The following is a 15,000-nucleotide window of genomic DNA, read 5'->3' on the forward strand; positions in this document are numbered from 1 at the left end:
CCGTTCACCAGCAAGCAGGAACCATCCCTACCGCTCACCAGCAAGCAGGAACCATCCCTACCGCTCACCAGCAAGCAGGAACCATCCCTACCGTTCACCAGCAAGCAGGAACCATCCCTACCGCTCACCAGCAAGCAGGAACCATCCCTACCGCTCACCAGCAAGCAGGAACCATCCCTACCGTTCACCAGGAACCGTCCCTACCGCTCACCAGCAAGCAGGAACCATCCCTACCGCTCACCAGCAAGCAGGAACCATCCCTACCGCTCACTAACAAAGAGGAACTATCCCTACCGTTCACCAGCAAGCAGGAACCATCCCTACCGCTCACCAGCAAGCAGGAACCATCCCTACCGCCACCAGCAAGCAGGAACCATCCCTACCGTTCACCAGCAAGCAGAACCATCCGTACCGCTCAACAGCAAGTAGGAACCATCCCTACCGCTCACCAGCAAGCAGGAACCATCCATACCGCTCACCAGGAACCATCCCTACCGTTCACCAGCAAGCAGGAACCATCCCTACCGCTCACCAGCAAGCAGGAACCATCCCTACCGTTCACCAGCAAGCAGGAACCATCCCTACCATTCACCAGCAAGCAGGAACCATCCCTACCGTTCACCAGCAAGCAGGAACCATCCCTACCGCTCACCAGCAAGCAGGAACCATCCCTACCGCTCACCAGCAAGCAGGAACCATCCCTACCGCTCACCAGGAACCATCCCTACCGTTCACCAGCAAGCAGGAACCATCCCTACCGCTCACCAGCAAGCAGGAACCATCCCTACCGTTCACCAGCAAGCAGGAACCATCCCTACCATTCACCAGCAAGCAGGAACCATCCCTACCGTTCACCAGCAAGCAGGAACCATCCCTACCGCTCACCAGCAAGCAGGAACCATCCCTACCGCTCACCAGCAAGCAGGAAACATCCCTACCGTTCACCAGCAAGCGGGAACCATCTCTACCGTTCACCAGCAAGAAGGAACCATCCCTACCGTTCACCAGCAAGCATCCTTACCGCTCACCAGCAAGCAGGAACCATCCCTACCGCTCACCAGCAAGCAGGAACCATCCCTACCGCTCACTAGCAAGCAGGAAACATCCCTAACGTTCACCAGCAAGCAGAAACAATCCCTACCGTTCACCAGCAAGCAGGAACCATCCCTAGCGCTCACCAGCAAGCAGGAACCATCCCTACTGCTCACCAGCAACCAGGAACCATCCCTACCGTTCACCAGCAAGCAGGAACATCCCTACCGTTCACCAGGAACCAGGAACCATCCCTACTGTTCACCAGCAAACAGTAGCCATCCCAACCGTTCACCAGCAACCATCCCTACCGTTCACCAGAAAGCAAGAACCATCCCTACCATTCACCAGCAAACAGCAGCCATCCCTACCGTTCACTAGCAAGCAGGAACCATCCCTACCGTTCACAAGGAAACAGGAATCATCCCTACCGTTCACCAGCAAACAAGAGCCATCCCTACCGTTCACCAGCAAACAGGAACCATCCTTACCGTTAACCAGAAAACAGTAACCATCCCTACCGTTCACCAGCAAATAGCAAGAATCCCTTCCGCTCACCAGCAAACAGGAACCATCCCTACCGTTCACCAGCAAACAGCCATCCCTACCGTTCACCAGCAAACAGTAACCATCCCTACCGCTCACCAGCAAACAGTAGCCATCCCTACCGTTCACCAGTAAACAGTAACCATCCCTACCGTTCACCAGCAAACAGTAGCCATCCCTATCGTTCACCAGCAAACAGTAACCATCCCTACCGTTCACCAGCAAACAGTAACCATCCCTACCGTTCACCAATAAACAGTAACCATCCCTACTGTTCACCAGCAAACAGTAACCATCCCTACCGTTCACCAGCAAACAGTAACTATCCCTACCGTTCACCAGCAAACAGTAACCATCCCTACCGTTCACCAGCAAACAGTAATCATCCCTACCGTTCACCAGCAAACAGTAACCATCCCTACCGTTCAACAGCAAACAGTAGGCATCCCTACCGTTCACCAGCAAACAGTAACCATCCGTACCGTTCACCAGCAAACAGTAACCATCCCTACCGTTCACCAATAAACAGTAACCATCCCTACTGTTCACCACCAAACAGTAACCATCCCTACCGTTCACCAGCAAATAGTAGGCATCCCTACCGTTCACCAGCAAACAGTAACCATCCGTACCGTTCACCAGCAAACAGTAACCATCCCTACCGTTCACCAATAAACAGTAACCATCCCTACTGTTCACCACCAAACAGTAACCATCCCTACCGTTCACCAGCAAATAGTAGGCATCCCTACCGTTCACCAGTAAACAGTAACCATCCCTACCGTTCACCAGCAAACAGTAACCATCCCTACCGTTCACCAGCAAACAGTAACCATCCCTACCGTTCACCAATAAACAGTAACCATCCCTACTGTTCACCACCAAACAGTAACCATCCCTACCGTTCACCAGCAAACAGTAGGCATCCCTACCGTTCACCAGTAAACAGTAACCATCCCTACCGTTCACCAGCAAACAGTAGCCATCCCTACCGTTCACCAGCAAACAGGAACCATCTATACTATTCACCAGCAGACATGAGGCATCCCTACCGTTCACCAGCAAACAGCCATCCATACCGTTCACCAGCAAACAGTAGGCATCCTTACCGTTCACCAGCAAACAGTAGGCATCCCAACCGTTCACCAGTAAACAGTAACCATCCGTACCGTTCACCAGTAAACAGCAGCCATCCCTACCGTTCACCAGCAAACAAGAACCATCCCTACCGTTCACCAGCAAACAGGAACCATCCCTACCGTTCACCAGCAAACAGTAGGCATCCCTACCGTTCACCAGTAAACAGTAACCATCCGTACCGTTCACCAGTAAACAGTAGCCATCCCTACCGTTCACCAGCAAACAAGAACCATCCCTACCGTTCACCAGCAAACAGTAGCCATCATTGCCGTTCACCAGCAAACAAGAACCATCCCTACCGTTCACCAGCAAACAGGAACCATCCCTACCGTTCACCAGCAAACAGTAGGCATCCCTACCGTTCACCAGTAAACAGTAACCATCCGTACCGTTCACCAGTAAACAGTAGCCATCCCTACCGTTCACCAGCAAACAAGAACCATCCCTACCGTTCACCAGCAAACAGTAACCATCCGTACCGTTCACCAGCAAACAGTAACCATCCCTACCGTTCACCAATAAACAGTAACCATCCCTACTGTTCACCACAAAACAGTAACCATCCCTACCGTTCACCAGCAAATAGTAGGCATCCCTACCGTTCACCAGTAAACAGTAACCATCCCTACCGTTCACCAGCAAACAGTAGCCATCCCTACCGTTCACCAGCAAACAGTAACCATCCCTACCGTTCACCAGCAAACAGTAACCATCCCTACCGTTCACCAATAAACAGTAACCATCCCTACTGTTCACCACCAAACAGTAACCATCCCTACCGTTCACCAGCAAACAGTAGGCATCCCTACCGTTCACCAGTAAACAGTAACCATCCCTACCGTTCACCAGCAAACAGTAGCCATCCCTACCGTTCACCAGCAAACAGGAACCATCTATACTATTCACCAGCAGACATGAGGCATCCCTACCGTTCACCAGCAAACAGCCATCCATACCGTTCACCAGCAAACAGTAGGCATCCTTACCGTTCACCAGCAAACAGTAGGCATCCCTACCGTTCACCAGTAAACAGTAACCATCCGTACCGTTCACCAGTAAACAGCAGCCATCCCAACCGTTCACCAGCAAACAAGAACCATCCCTACCGTTCACCAGCAAACAGGAACCATCCCTACCGTTCACCAGCAAACAGTAGGCATCCCTACCGTTCACCAGTAAACAGTAACCATCCGTACCGTTCACCAGTAAACAGTAGCCATCCCTACCGTTCACCAGCAAACAAGAACCATCCCTACCGTTCACCAGCAAACAGTAGCCATCATTGCCGTTCACCAGCAAACAAGAACCATCCCTACCGTTCACCAGGAAACAGTAGCCATCCCTACCGTTCACCAGCAAACGGGAACCATCCCTACCATTCACCAGCAAACAGTAACCATCCCTACCGTTCACCAGCAAACAGTAGGCATCCCTACCGTTCACCAGCAAACAGTAGCCATCCCTACCGTTCACCAGCAAACAGTAACCATCCCTACCGTTCACCAGCAAACAGTAGGCATCCCTACCGTTCACCAGCAAACAGTAGCCATCCCTACCGTTCACCAGCAAACAGGAACCATCTATACTATTCACCAGCAGACATGAGGCATCCCTACCGTTCACCAGCAAACAGCCATCCATACCGTTCACCAGCAAACAGTAGGCATCCTTACCGTTCACCAGCAAACAGTAGGCATCCCTACCGTTCACCAGTAAACAGTAACCATCCGTACCGTTCACCAGTAAACAGCAGCCATCCCTACCGTTCACCAGCAAACAAGAACCATCCCTACCGCTCACCAGCAAGCAGGAACCATCCCTACCGCTCACCAGCAAGCAGGAACCATCCCTACCGCTCACCAGGAACCATCGCTACCGTTCACCAGCAAGCAGGAACCATCCCTACCGCTCACCAGCAAGCAGGAACCATCCCTACCGTTCACCAGCAAGCAGGAACCATCCCTACCATTCACAAGCAAGCAGGAACCATCCCTACCGTTCACCAGCAAGCAGGAACCATCCCTACCGCTCACCAGCAAGCAGGAACCATCCCTACCGCTCACCAGCAAGCAGGAAACATCCCTACCGTTCACCAGCAAGCGGGAACCATCCCTACCGTTCACCAGCAAGAAGGAACCATCCCTACCGTTCACCAGCAAGCATCCTTACCGCTCACCAGCAAGCAGGAATCATCCCTACCATTCACCAGAAAGTAGGAACCATCCATACCGCTCACTAGCAAGCAGGAAACATCCCTAACGTTCACCAGCAAGCAGCAACCATCCCTACCGTTCACCAGCAAGCAGGAACCATCCCTAGCGCTCACCAGCAAGCAGGAACCATCCCTACTGCTCACCAGCAACCAGGAACCATCCCTACCGTTCACCAGCAAGCAGGAACATCCCTACCGTTCACCAGGAACCAGGAACCATCCCTACTGTTCACCAGCAAACAGTAGCCATCCCTACCGTTCACCAGCAACCATCCCTACCGTTCACCAGAAAGCAAGAACCATCCCTACCATTCACCAGCAAACAGCAGCCATCCCTACCGTTCACTAGCAAGCAGGAACCATCCCTACCGTTCACAAGGAAACAGGAATCATCCCTACCGTTCACCAGCAAACAAGAGCCATCCCTACCGTTCACCAGCAAACAGGAACCATCCTTACCGTTCACCAGAAAACAGTAACCATCCCTACCGTTCACCAGCAAACAAGAGCCATCCCTACCGTTCACCAGCAAACAGGAACCATCCCTACCGTTCACCAGCAAACAGCCATCCCTACCGTTCACCAGCAAACAGTAACCATCCCTACCGCTCACCAGCAAACAGTAGCCATCCCTACCGTTCAACAGCAAACAATAACCATCCCTACCGTTCACCAGCAAACAGTAGGCATCCCTACCGTTCACCAGTAAACAGTAACCATCCCTACCGTTCACTAGCAAATAGCAAGCATCCCTACCGTTCATCAGCAAACAGTAGGCATCCCTACCGTTCATCAGTAAACAGTAACCATCCCTACCGTCCACCAGCAAACAGTAGCCATCCCTACCGTTCACCAGCAAACAAGAACCATCCCTACCGTTCACCAGCAAACAGTAACCATCCCTGCCGTTCACCAGAAACAGTAGGCATCCCTACCGTTCAAAAGTAAACAATAACGATCCCTACCGTTCACCAGTAAACAGTAGCCATCCCTACCGTTCACCAGCAAACAAGAACCATCCGTACCGTTCACCAGCAAACAGTAACCATCCCTACCGTTCACCAGCAAACAAGAACCATCCCTACCTTTCACCAGCAAACAGTAGCCATCCCTACCGTTCAACAGCAGACAGGAACCATCCCTACCGTTCACCAGCAAACAGTAGGCATACCTACCGTTCACCAGTAAACAGTACTCATCCCTACCGTTCACCAGCAAACAAGAACCAACCCTACCGTTCACCAACAAACAGTAGCCATCCCTACCGTTCACCAGCAAACAGGAACCATCCCTACCATTCATCAGCACACAGTAACCATCCCTACCGTTCACCAGCAAACAGTAACCATCCCTACCGTTCACCAGTAAACAGTAACCATCCCTACTGTTCACCAGCAAACAGTAACCATCCCTACCGTTCACTTGCAAACAGTAGGCATCCCTACCGTTCACCAGTAAACAGTAACCATCCCTGCCGTTCACCAGCAAACAGTAACCATCCCTACCGTTCACCAGCAAACAGGAACCACCCCTACCATTCACCAGCAAACAGTAACCATCCCTACCGTTCACCAGCAAAGTAACCATCCCTACTGTTCACAAGCAAACAGTAACCATCCCTACCGTTCACCAGCAAACAGTAGGCATCCCTACCGTTCACCAGCAAACAGTAACCATCCCTACCGTTCACCAGCAAACATTAACCATCCCTACCGTTCACCAGTAAACAGTAACCATCCCTACTGTTCACCAGCAAACAGTAACCATCCCTACCGTTCACCAGCAAACAGTAGGCATCCCTACCGTTCACCAGTAAACAGTAACCATCACTACCGTTCACCAGCAAACAGTAGCCATTCCTACCGTTCACCAGCAAACAGTAACCATCCCTACCGTTCACCAGCAAACAAAAGGCATCCCTACCGTTCACCAGCAAACAGTAACCATCCCTACCGTTCACCAGCAAACATTAACCATCCCGACCGTTCACCAGTAAACAGTAACCATCCCTACTGTTCACTAGCAAACAGTAACCATCCCTACCGTTCACCAGCAAACAGTAGGCATCCCTACCGTTCACCAGTAAACAGTAACCATCACTACCGTTCACCAGCAAACAGTAGCCATTCCTACCGTTCACCAGCAAACAGTAACCATCCCTACCGTTCACCAGCAAACAGTAGGCATCCCTACCGTTCACCAGTAAACAGTAACCATCCCTACCGTTCACTAGCAAATAGCAAGCATCCCTACCGTTCACCAGCAAACAGTACGCATCCCTACCGTTCAACAGTAAACAGTAACCATCCCTACCGTCCACCAGTAAACAGTAGCCATCCCTACTGTTCACAAGCAAACAGTAACCATCCCTACCGTTCACCAGCAAACAGTAACCATCCCTACCGTTCACCAGCAAACAGTAACCATCCCTACCGTTCACCAGCAAACAGTAACCATCCCTACCGTTCACCAGCAAACATTAACCATCCCTACCGTTCACCAGTAAACAGTAACCATCCCTACTGTTCACCAGCAAACAGTAACCATCCCTACCGTTCACCAGCAAACAGTAGGCACCCCTACCGTTCACCAGCAAACAGTAGCCATCCCTACCGTTCACCAGCAAACAGGAACCATTCCTACCATTCACCAGCAAACAGTAGGCATCCCTACCGTTCACCAGCAAACAGTAACCATCCCTACCGTTCACCAGCAAACAGTAACCATCCCTACCGTTCACCAGCAAACAGTAGGCATCCCTACCGTTCACCAGTAAATAGTAACCATCCCTACCGTTCACCAGTAAACAGTAGCCATCACTACCGTTCACCAGCAAACAGTAACCATCCCTACCGTTCACCAGCAAACAGTAGGCATCCCTACCGTTCCCCAGTAAACAGTAACCATCCCTACCGTTCACCAGTAAACAGTAGCCATCCCTACCGTTCACCGGCAAACAAGAACCATCCCTACCGTTCACCAGCAAACAGTAGCCATCCCTACCATTCATCAGCAAAAAAGAACCATCCCTACCGTTCACCAGCAAACAGTAGCCACCACCACCAGCAAACAGTAACCATCCCTACCGCTCACCAGTAAATAGTAACCATCCCTACTGTTCACCAGCAAACAGTAACAATCCCTACCGTTCACCAGCAAACATTAGGCATCCCTACCGTTCACCAGTAAACAGTAACCATCCGTACCGTTCACCAACAAACAGTAACCATCCCTACCGTTCACCAGCAAACAGGAACCATCTCTACCATTCACTGGCAAACAGTAACCATCCCTACCGTTCACCAGCAAACAGTAACCATCCCTACCGTTCACCAGCAAACACTAACCATCCCTACTGTTCACCAGCAAACAGTAACCATCCCTACCGTTCACCAGCAAACAGTAGGCATCCCTACCGTTCACCAGCAAACAGTAACCATCCCTACCGTTCACCAGCAAACAGTAACCATCCCTACCGTTCACCAATAAACAGTAACCATCCCTACTGTTCACCAGCAAACAGTAACCATCCCTACCGTTCACCAGCAAACAGTAGCCATCCCTACCGTTCACCAGCAAACAGGAACCATCCCTACCATTCACCAGCAAACAGTAACCATCCCTACCGTTCACCAGCAAACAGTAGCCATCCCTACCGTTCACCAGTAAACAGTAACCATCCCTACCGTTTACTAGCAAACAGTAGCCATCCCTACCGTTCACCAGTAAACAGTAACCATCCCTACCGTTCACCAGCAAACAGTAGGCATCCCTACCGTTCACCAGTAAACAGTAACCATCCCTACCGTTCACCAGCAAACAGTAGCCATCCCTACCGTTCACCAGCAAACATGAACCATCTCTACCATTCACCAGCAAACTGTAGGCATCCCTACCGTTCACCAGCAAACAGTAGCCATCCCTACCGTTCACCAGCAAACAAGAACCATCCCTACCGTTCACCAGCAAACAGTAGCCATCCCTACCGTTCACCAGCAAACAGTAACCATCCCTACCGTTCACCAGCAAACAGTAACCATCCCTACCGTTCACTAGCAAACAGTAGGCATCCCTACCGTTCATCAGTAAACAGTAACCATCCCTACCGTTCACCAGTAAACAGAAGCCATCCCTACCGTTCCCCAGCAAACAAAAACCATCCCTACCGCTCACCAGCAAACAGTAGCCATCCCTACCGTTCACCAGCAAAAAAGAACCATCCCTACCGTTCACCAGCAAACAGTAGCCATCCCTACCGTTCACCAGCAAACAGGAACCATCGCTACCATTCACCAGCAAACAGTAGGCATCCCTACCGTTCACCAGCAAACAGTAACCATCCTTACCGCTCACCAGTAAACAGTAACCATCCCTACTGTTCACCAGCAAACAGTAACAATCCCTACCGTTCACCAGCAAACATTAGGCATCCCTACCGTTCACCAGTAAACAGTAACCATCCCTACCGTTCACCAGCAAACAGTAACCATCCCTACCGTTCACCAGGAAACAGGAACCATCCCTACCATTCACTGACAAACAGTAACCATCCCTACCGTTCACCAGCAAACAGTAACCATCCCTACCGTTCACCAGCAAACAGTAACCATCCCTACTGTTCACCAGCAAACAGTAACCATCCCTACCGTTCAACAGGAAACAGTAGGCATCCCTACCGTTCACCAGCAAACAGTAACCATCCCTACCGTTCACCAGCAAACAGTAACCATCCCTACCGTTCACTAATAAACAGTAACCATCCCTACTGTTCACCACCAAACAGTAACCATCCCTACCGTTCACCAGCAAACAGTAGGCATCCCTACCGTTCACCAGTAAACAGTAACCATCCCTACCGTTCACCAGCAAACAGTAGCCATCCCTACCGTTCACCAGCAAACAGTAACCATCCCTACCGTTCACTAATAAACAGTAACCATCCCTACTGTTCACCACCAAACAGTAACCATCCCTACCGTTCACCAGCAAACAGTAGGCATCCCTACCGTTCACCAGTAAACAGTAACCATCCCTACCGTTCACCAGCAAACAGTAGCCATCCCTACCATTCACCAGCAAACAGGAACCATCTATACTATTCACCAGCAGACATGAGGCATCCCTACCGTTCACCAGCAAACAGTAGCCATCCCTACCGTTCACCAGCAAACAGTAGGCATCCCTACCGTTCACCAGCAAGCAGTAGGCATCCCTACCGTTCACCAGTAAACAGTAACCATCCGTACCGTTCACCAGTAAACAGCAGCCATCCCTACCGTTCACCAGCAAACAAGAACCATCCCTACCGTTCACCAGCAAACAGGAACCATCCCTACCGTTCACCAGCAAACAGTAGGCATCCCTACCGTTCACCAGTAAACAGTAACCATCCCTACCGTTCACCAGTAAACAGTAGCCATCCCTACCGTTCACCAGCAAACAAGAAGCATCCCTACCGTTCACCAGCAAACAGTAGCCATCCCTGCCGTTCACCAGCAAACAAGAACCATCCCTACCGTTCACCAGGAAACAGTAGCCATCCCTACCGTTCACCAGCAAACGGGAACCATCCCTACCATTCACCAGCAAACAGTAACCATCCCTACCGTTCACCAGCAAACAGTAGGCATCCCTACCGTTCACCAGCAAACAGTAGCCATCCCTACCGTTCACCAGCAAACAGTAACCATCCCTACCGTTCACCAGCAAACAGTAGGCATCCCTACCGTTCACCAGTAAACAGTAACCATCCCTACCGTTCACCAGTAAACAGTAGTCATCCCTACCGTTCACCAGCAAACAAGAACCATCCCTACCGTTCACCAGCAAACAGTAGCCATCCCTACCGTTCACCAGCAAACAGGAACCATCCCTACCGTTCACCAGCAAACAGGAACCATCCCCACCGTTCACCAGCAAACAGTAACCATCCCTACCGTTCACCAGTAAACAGTAACCATCCCTACTGTTCACAAGCAAACAGTAGGCATCCCTACCGTTCACCAGCAAACAGTAAGCATCCCTACCGTTCACCAGTAAACAGTAACCATCCCTACCGTTCACCAGCAAACAGTAGCCATCCCTACCGCTCACCAGCAAATAGCAAGCATCCCTACCGTTCACCAGGAAACAGTAACCATCCCTAGCGTTCACCAGCAAACAGTAACCATCCCTACCGTTCACCAGCAAACAGTAGGCATCCCTACCGTTCACCAGCAAACAGTAGGCATCCCTACCGTTCCCCAGCAAACAGTAGGCATCCCTACCGTTCACCAGCAAACAGTAACCATCCCTAGCGTTCACCAGCAAACAGTAACCATCCCTACCGTTCACCAGCAAACAGTAGGCATCCCTACCGTTCACCAGCAAACAGTAGGCATCCCTACCGTTCACCAGCAAACAGTAGGCATCCCTACCGTTCACCAGCAAACAGTAACCATCCCTACCGTTCACCAGCAAAAGGAAACTCGCAAATCACGAGTGAAAGCTGAGAGCGGAGCACCAAAATATGCAAGCATATGCTGGTGCAGCCACATAAGCATATGTCAGCGGAATTTTCGGATATTAGCTTCTGAATGTAAACTGGCGGTCCGCTACCACGCTCCTCTGAATTTATGGAGTAAATAGGAGCAACCCGGGAGGCTGTGCGCCGGAGTTCTACACATTGTTTGCCTTGTTTGCTCTCAAAAAGATTACTGATACATATTTGGTGTTTACCTGATTGTCGTAGTGTGAGTCAGACAAATCCTTTGTGAATCAGGTGAATTTAGTGTGAATCTGATGAATTTTGGGTGCAAATCAGGTTATTTTTGTGTAAATGAGATGAAATTTGTGTTAATCAGGAGAATTTAGTGTGAATCAGGCAAGTCTCTATATTCGGTGTTATTTGTATACACGTGACTGTTTTGATTGTTTCGTTCAGTCATTATCACACTACTGTCTCTCTCTCTCTCTCTCTCTGTCTCTCTGTCTCTGTCTCTCTCTCTCTCTCTCTCTTTCTCTCTCACAGTTGTTGCAGCCTGCATCAACCTTCTCCCTAGTTCTGTATCATCACCAAAGACTATCATGTACTATCCCATCAAATACTATCATGTACTACTAACCCATCAAGTACTATCATGTACTACTATCCCATCAAGTACTATCATGCTTGACTAACCCATCAAGTACTATCATGTACTACTAACCCATCAAGTACTATCACGCCTGACTAACCCATCAAGTACTATCATGCCTGACTAACCCATCAAGTACTATCACGCCTGACTAACCCATCAAGTACTATCACGCCTGACTAACCCATCAAGTACTATCACGCCTGACTAACCCATCAAGTACTATCATGAACACAACACAAGAAAGAAGGAACACTGCAACAGGCCCACCGACCCACGCGGAGCAGGTCCACATCCCCTCCCCCGGATCAGACCAACGACCCACCCCTCGGACCACCCCAACGACCCACCCAGCCCGGCCACCCCCGCCCGAGGACGGAGCACCGCACCAGACCCAGCAGCACAAGCTAGTCAGGTCCAACTCACACCCACCCACACCCACTCATGTATTTATCTAACCTATTTTTAAAACTACACAATGTTTTAGCCTCAATAACTGTACTCGGGAGCTTGTTCCACTCATCCACAACTCTGTTACCAAACCAGTGCTTTCCTATATCCTTCCTGAATCTGAATTTTTCCAACTTGAAACCATTGCTGCGAGTCCTGTCTTGGCTGGAAATTTTCAGCACACTATTTACATCCCCTTTATTTATTCCTGTTTTCTATTTATACACCTCAATCATATCCCCCCTAATTCTACGCCTTTCGAGAGAGTGCAGATTCAGGGCCCTTAGTCTATCCTCATAGGGAAGATTTCTGATACATGGGATCATCTTTGTCATCCTCCTTTGTACGTTTTCCAGAGCATTTATATCCATTCTGTAATACGGTGACCAAAACTGAGCAGCATAGTCTAAATGAGTCCTAACCAAGGATATATAGAGGTGAAGAACAACCTGAGGACTTCTATTATTTATACTTCTAGATATGAAGCCAAGAATTCTGTTAGCTTTATTGCGAACACTAATGCACTGTTGTCTTGGTTTTAGGTTACTGCTAACCAGAACTCCTAAATCCTTTTCGCAATCAAGTACTATCATGCTTGACTAACCCATCAAGTACTATCATGACTAACACATCAAGTACTATCATGCTTGACTAACCCATCAAGTACTATCATACTTGACTAACCCATCAAGTACTATCATGACTGACTAACCCATCAAGTACTATCATGACTGACTAACCCATCAAGTACTATCATGCCTGACTAACCCATCAAGTACTATCATGCCTGACTAACCCATCAAGTACTATCATGCCTGACTAACACATCAAGTACTATCATGCTTGACTAACCCATCAAGTACTATCACGCTTGACTAACCCATCAAGTACTATCATGCTTGACTAACCCATCAAGTACTATCATGACTGACTAACCCATCAAGTACTAGCATGCCTGACTAACCCATCAAGTACTATCATGCCTGACTAACCCATCAAGTACTATCATGCCTGACTAACCCATCAAGTACTATCATGCCTGACTAACCCATCAAGTACTATCATGCCTGACTAACACATCAAGTACTATCATGGTTGACTAACCCATCAAGTACTATCACGCTTGACTAACACATCAAGTACTATCATGCTTGACTAACACATCAAGTACTATCATGCTTGACTAACACATCAAGTACTATCATGCTTGACTAACACATCAAGTACTATCATGCTTGACTAACACATCAAGTACTATCATGCTTGACTAACACATCAAGTACTATCATGCTGACTAACCCATCAAGTACTATCATGCTTGACTAACACATCAAGTACTATCATGCCTGACTAACCCATCAAGTACTATCATGTACTATCCCATCAAGTACTATCATGCTTGGCTAACACATCAAGTACTATCATGCTTGACTATCCCATCAAGTACTATCATGCCTGACTAACCCATCAAGTACTATCATGCCTGACTAACCCATCAAGTACTATCATGTACTATCCCATCAAGTACTATCATGCCTGACTAACACATCAAGTACTATCATGCTTGACTAACCCATCAAGTACTATCATGTACTATCCCATCAAGTACTATTATGCCTGACCAGCACATCAAGTACTATCATGTACTATCCCATGAAGTACTATCATGCTTGGCTAACACATCAATTACTATCATGCTTGACTAACCCATCAAGTACTATCATGCCTGACTAACCCATCAAGTACTATCATGCCTGACTAACACATCAAGTACTATCATGCCTGACTAACACATCAAGTACTATCATGCTTGACTAACCCATCAAGTACTATCATGCCTGACTAACACATCAAGTACTATCATGCCTGACTAACCCATCAAGTACTATCATGCCTGACTAACCCATCAAGTACTATCATGCCTGACTAACCCATCAAGTACTATCATGTACTACTCTTCCATCAATGCCTTTCTCCGATCATTATAACAATAGTACACTATCCGGCCATGTTAATAAATAAGACACGTGTAATAACACACATGTATTAAGAAACATGCGTAATAAGACACACATGTATTTAGACATGTGTAATAAAACACGTATGTAATAAGACATGTGTAGCAAGACACTTATGTAATAAAACATGTGTAATTAGATACATATGTAATAAGACACATGTGTAATAAAGATATTTGAGTGGTGCACATGTGTGTCCTCTTGCCTTTATCTCGTTGATTCTCGACTCTTACCACTTTCTCACTTCAAAGAATTATTGTTCTCATTTCATTCTTTCTTTATGAACTATTGGCTATTTACTTCTTTATCTCCCAGTTCTTGTTCACCTTGTTTATCACTGCCTTTTCCTTCTTCTCCCTCCTTCACAAACTCTACTCTCTCTCTCTCTGGCTATGTCTTCATAACTTCAATTGTTATTTCATATTTTTTCCATTTCCTCCCACATTATTTATTACTGAGGTGCTGTTGGAGTGACTGCCAAGGTAAC

The 15,000-nt window shown here is 48.5% G+C and overlaps 1 protein-coding gene across 3 annotated transcripts in view; it reads right to left on the bottom strand.

Annotated features, from left to right (window-relative positions):
• The window catches only part of LOC128702441 (serine-rich adhesin for platelets), a 405,069-nt gene that overhangs the window by 107,052 nt on the left and 283,017 nt on the right, over positions 1-15,000 (bottom strand). The window lies entirely within an intron of this gene.

Source organism: Cherax quadricarinatus, chromosome 80, assembly GCF_038502225.1.
Source record: "Cherax quadricarinatus isolate ZL_2023a chromosome 80, ASM3850222v1, whole genome shotgun sequence".
Taxonomy (NCBI): Eukaryota; Metazoa; Arthropoda; class Malacostraca; order Decapoda; family Parastacidae; genus Cherax; species Cherax quadricarinatus.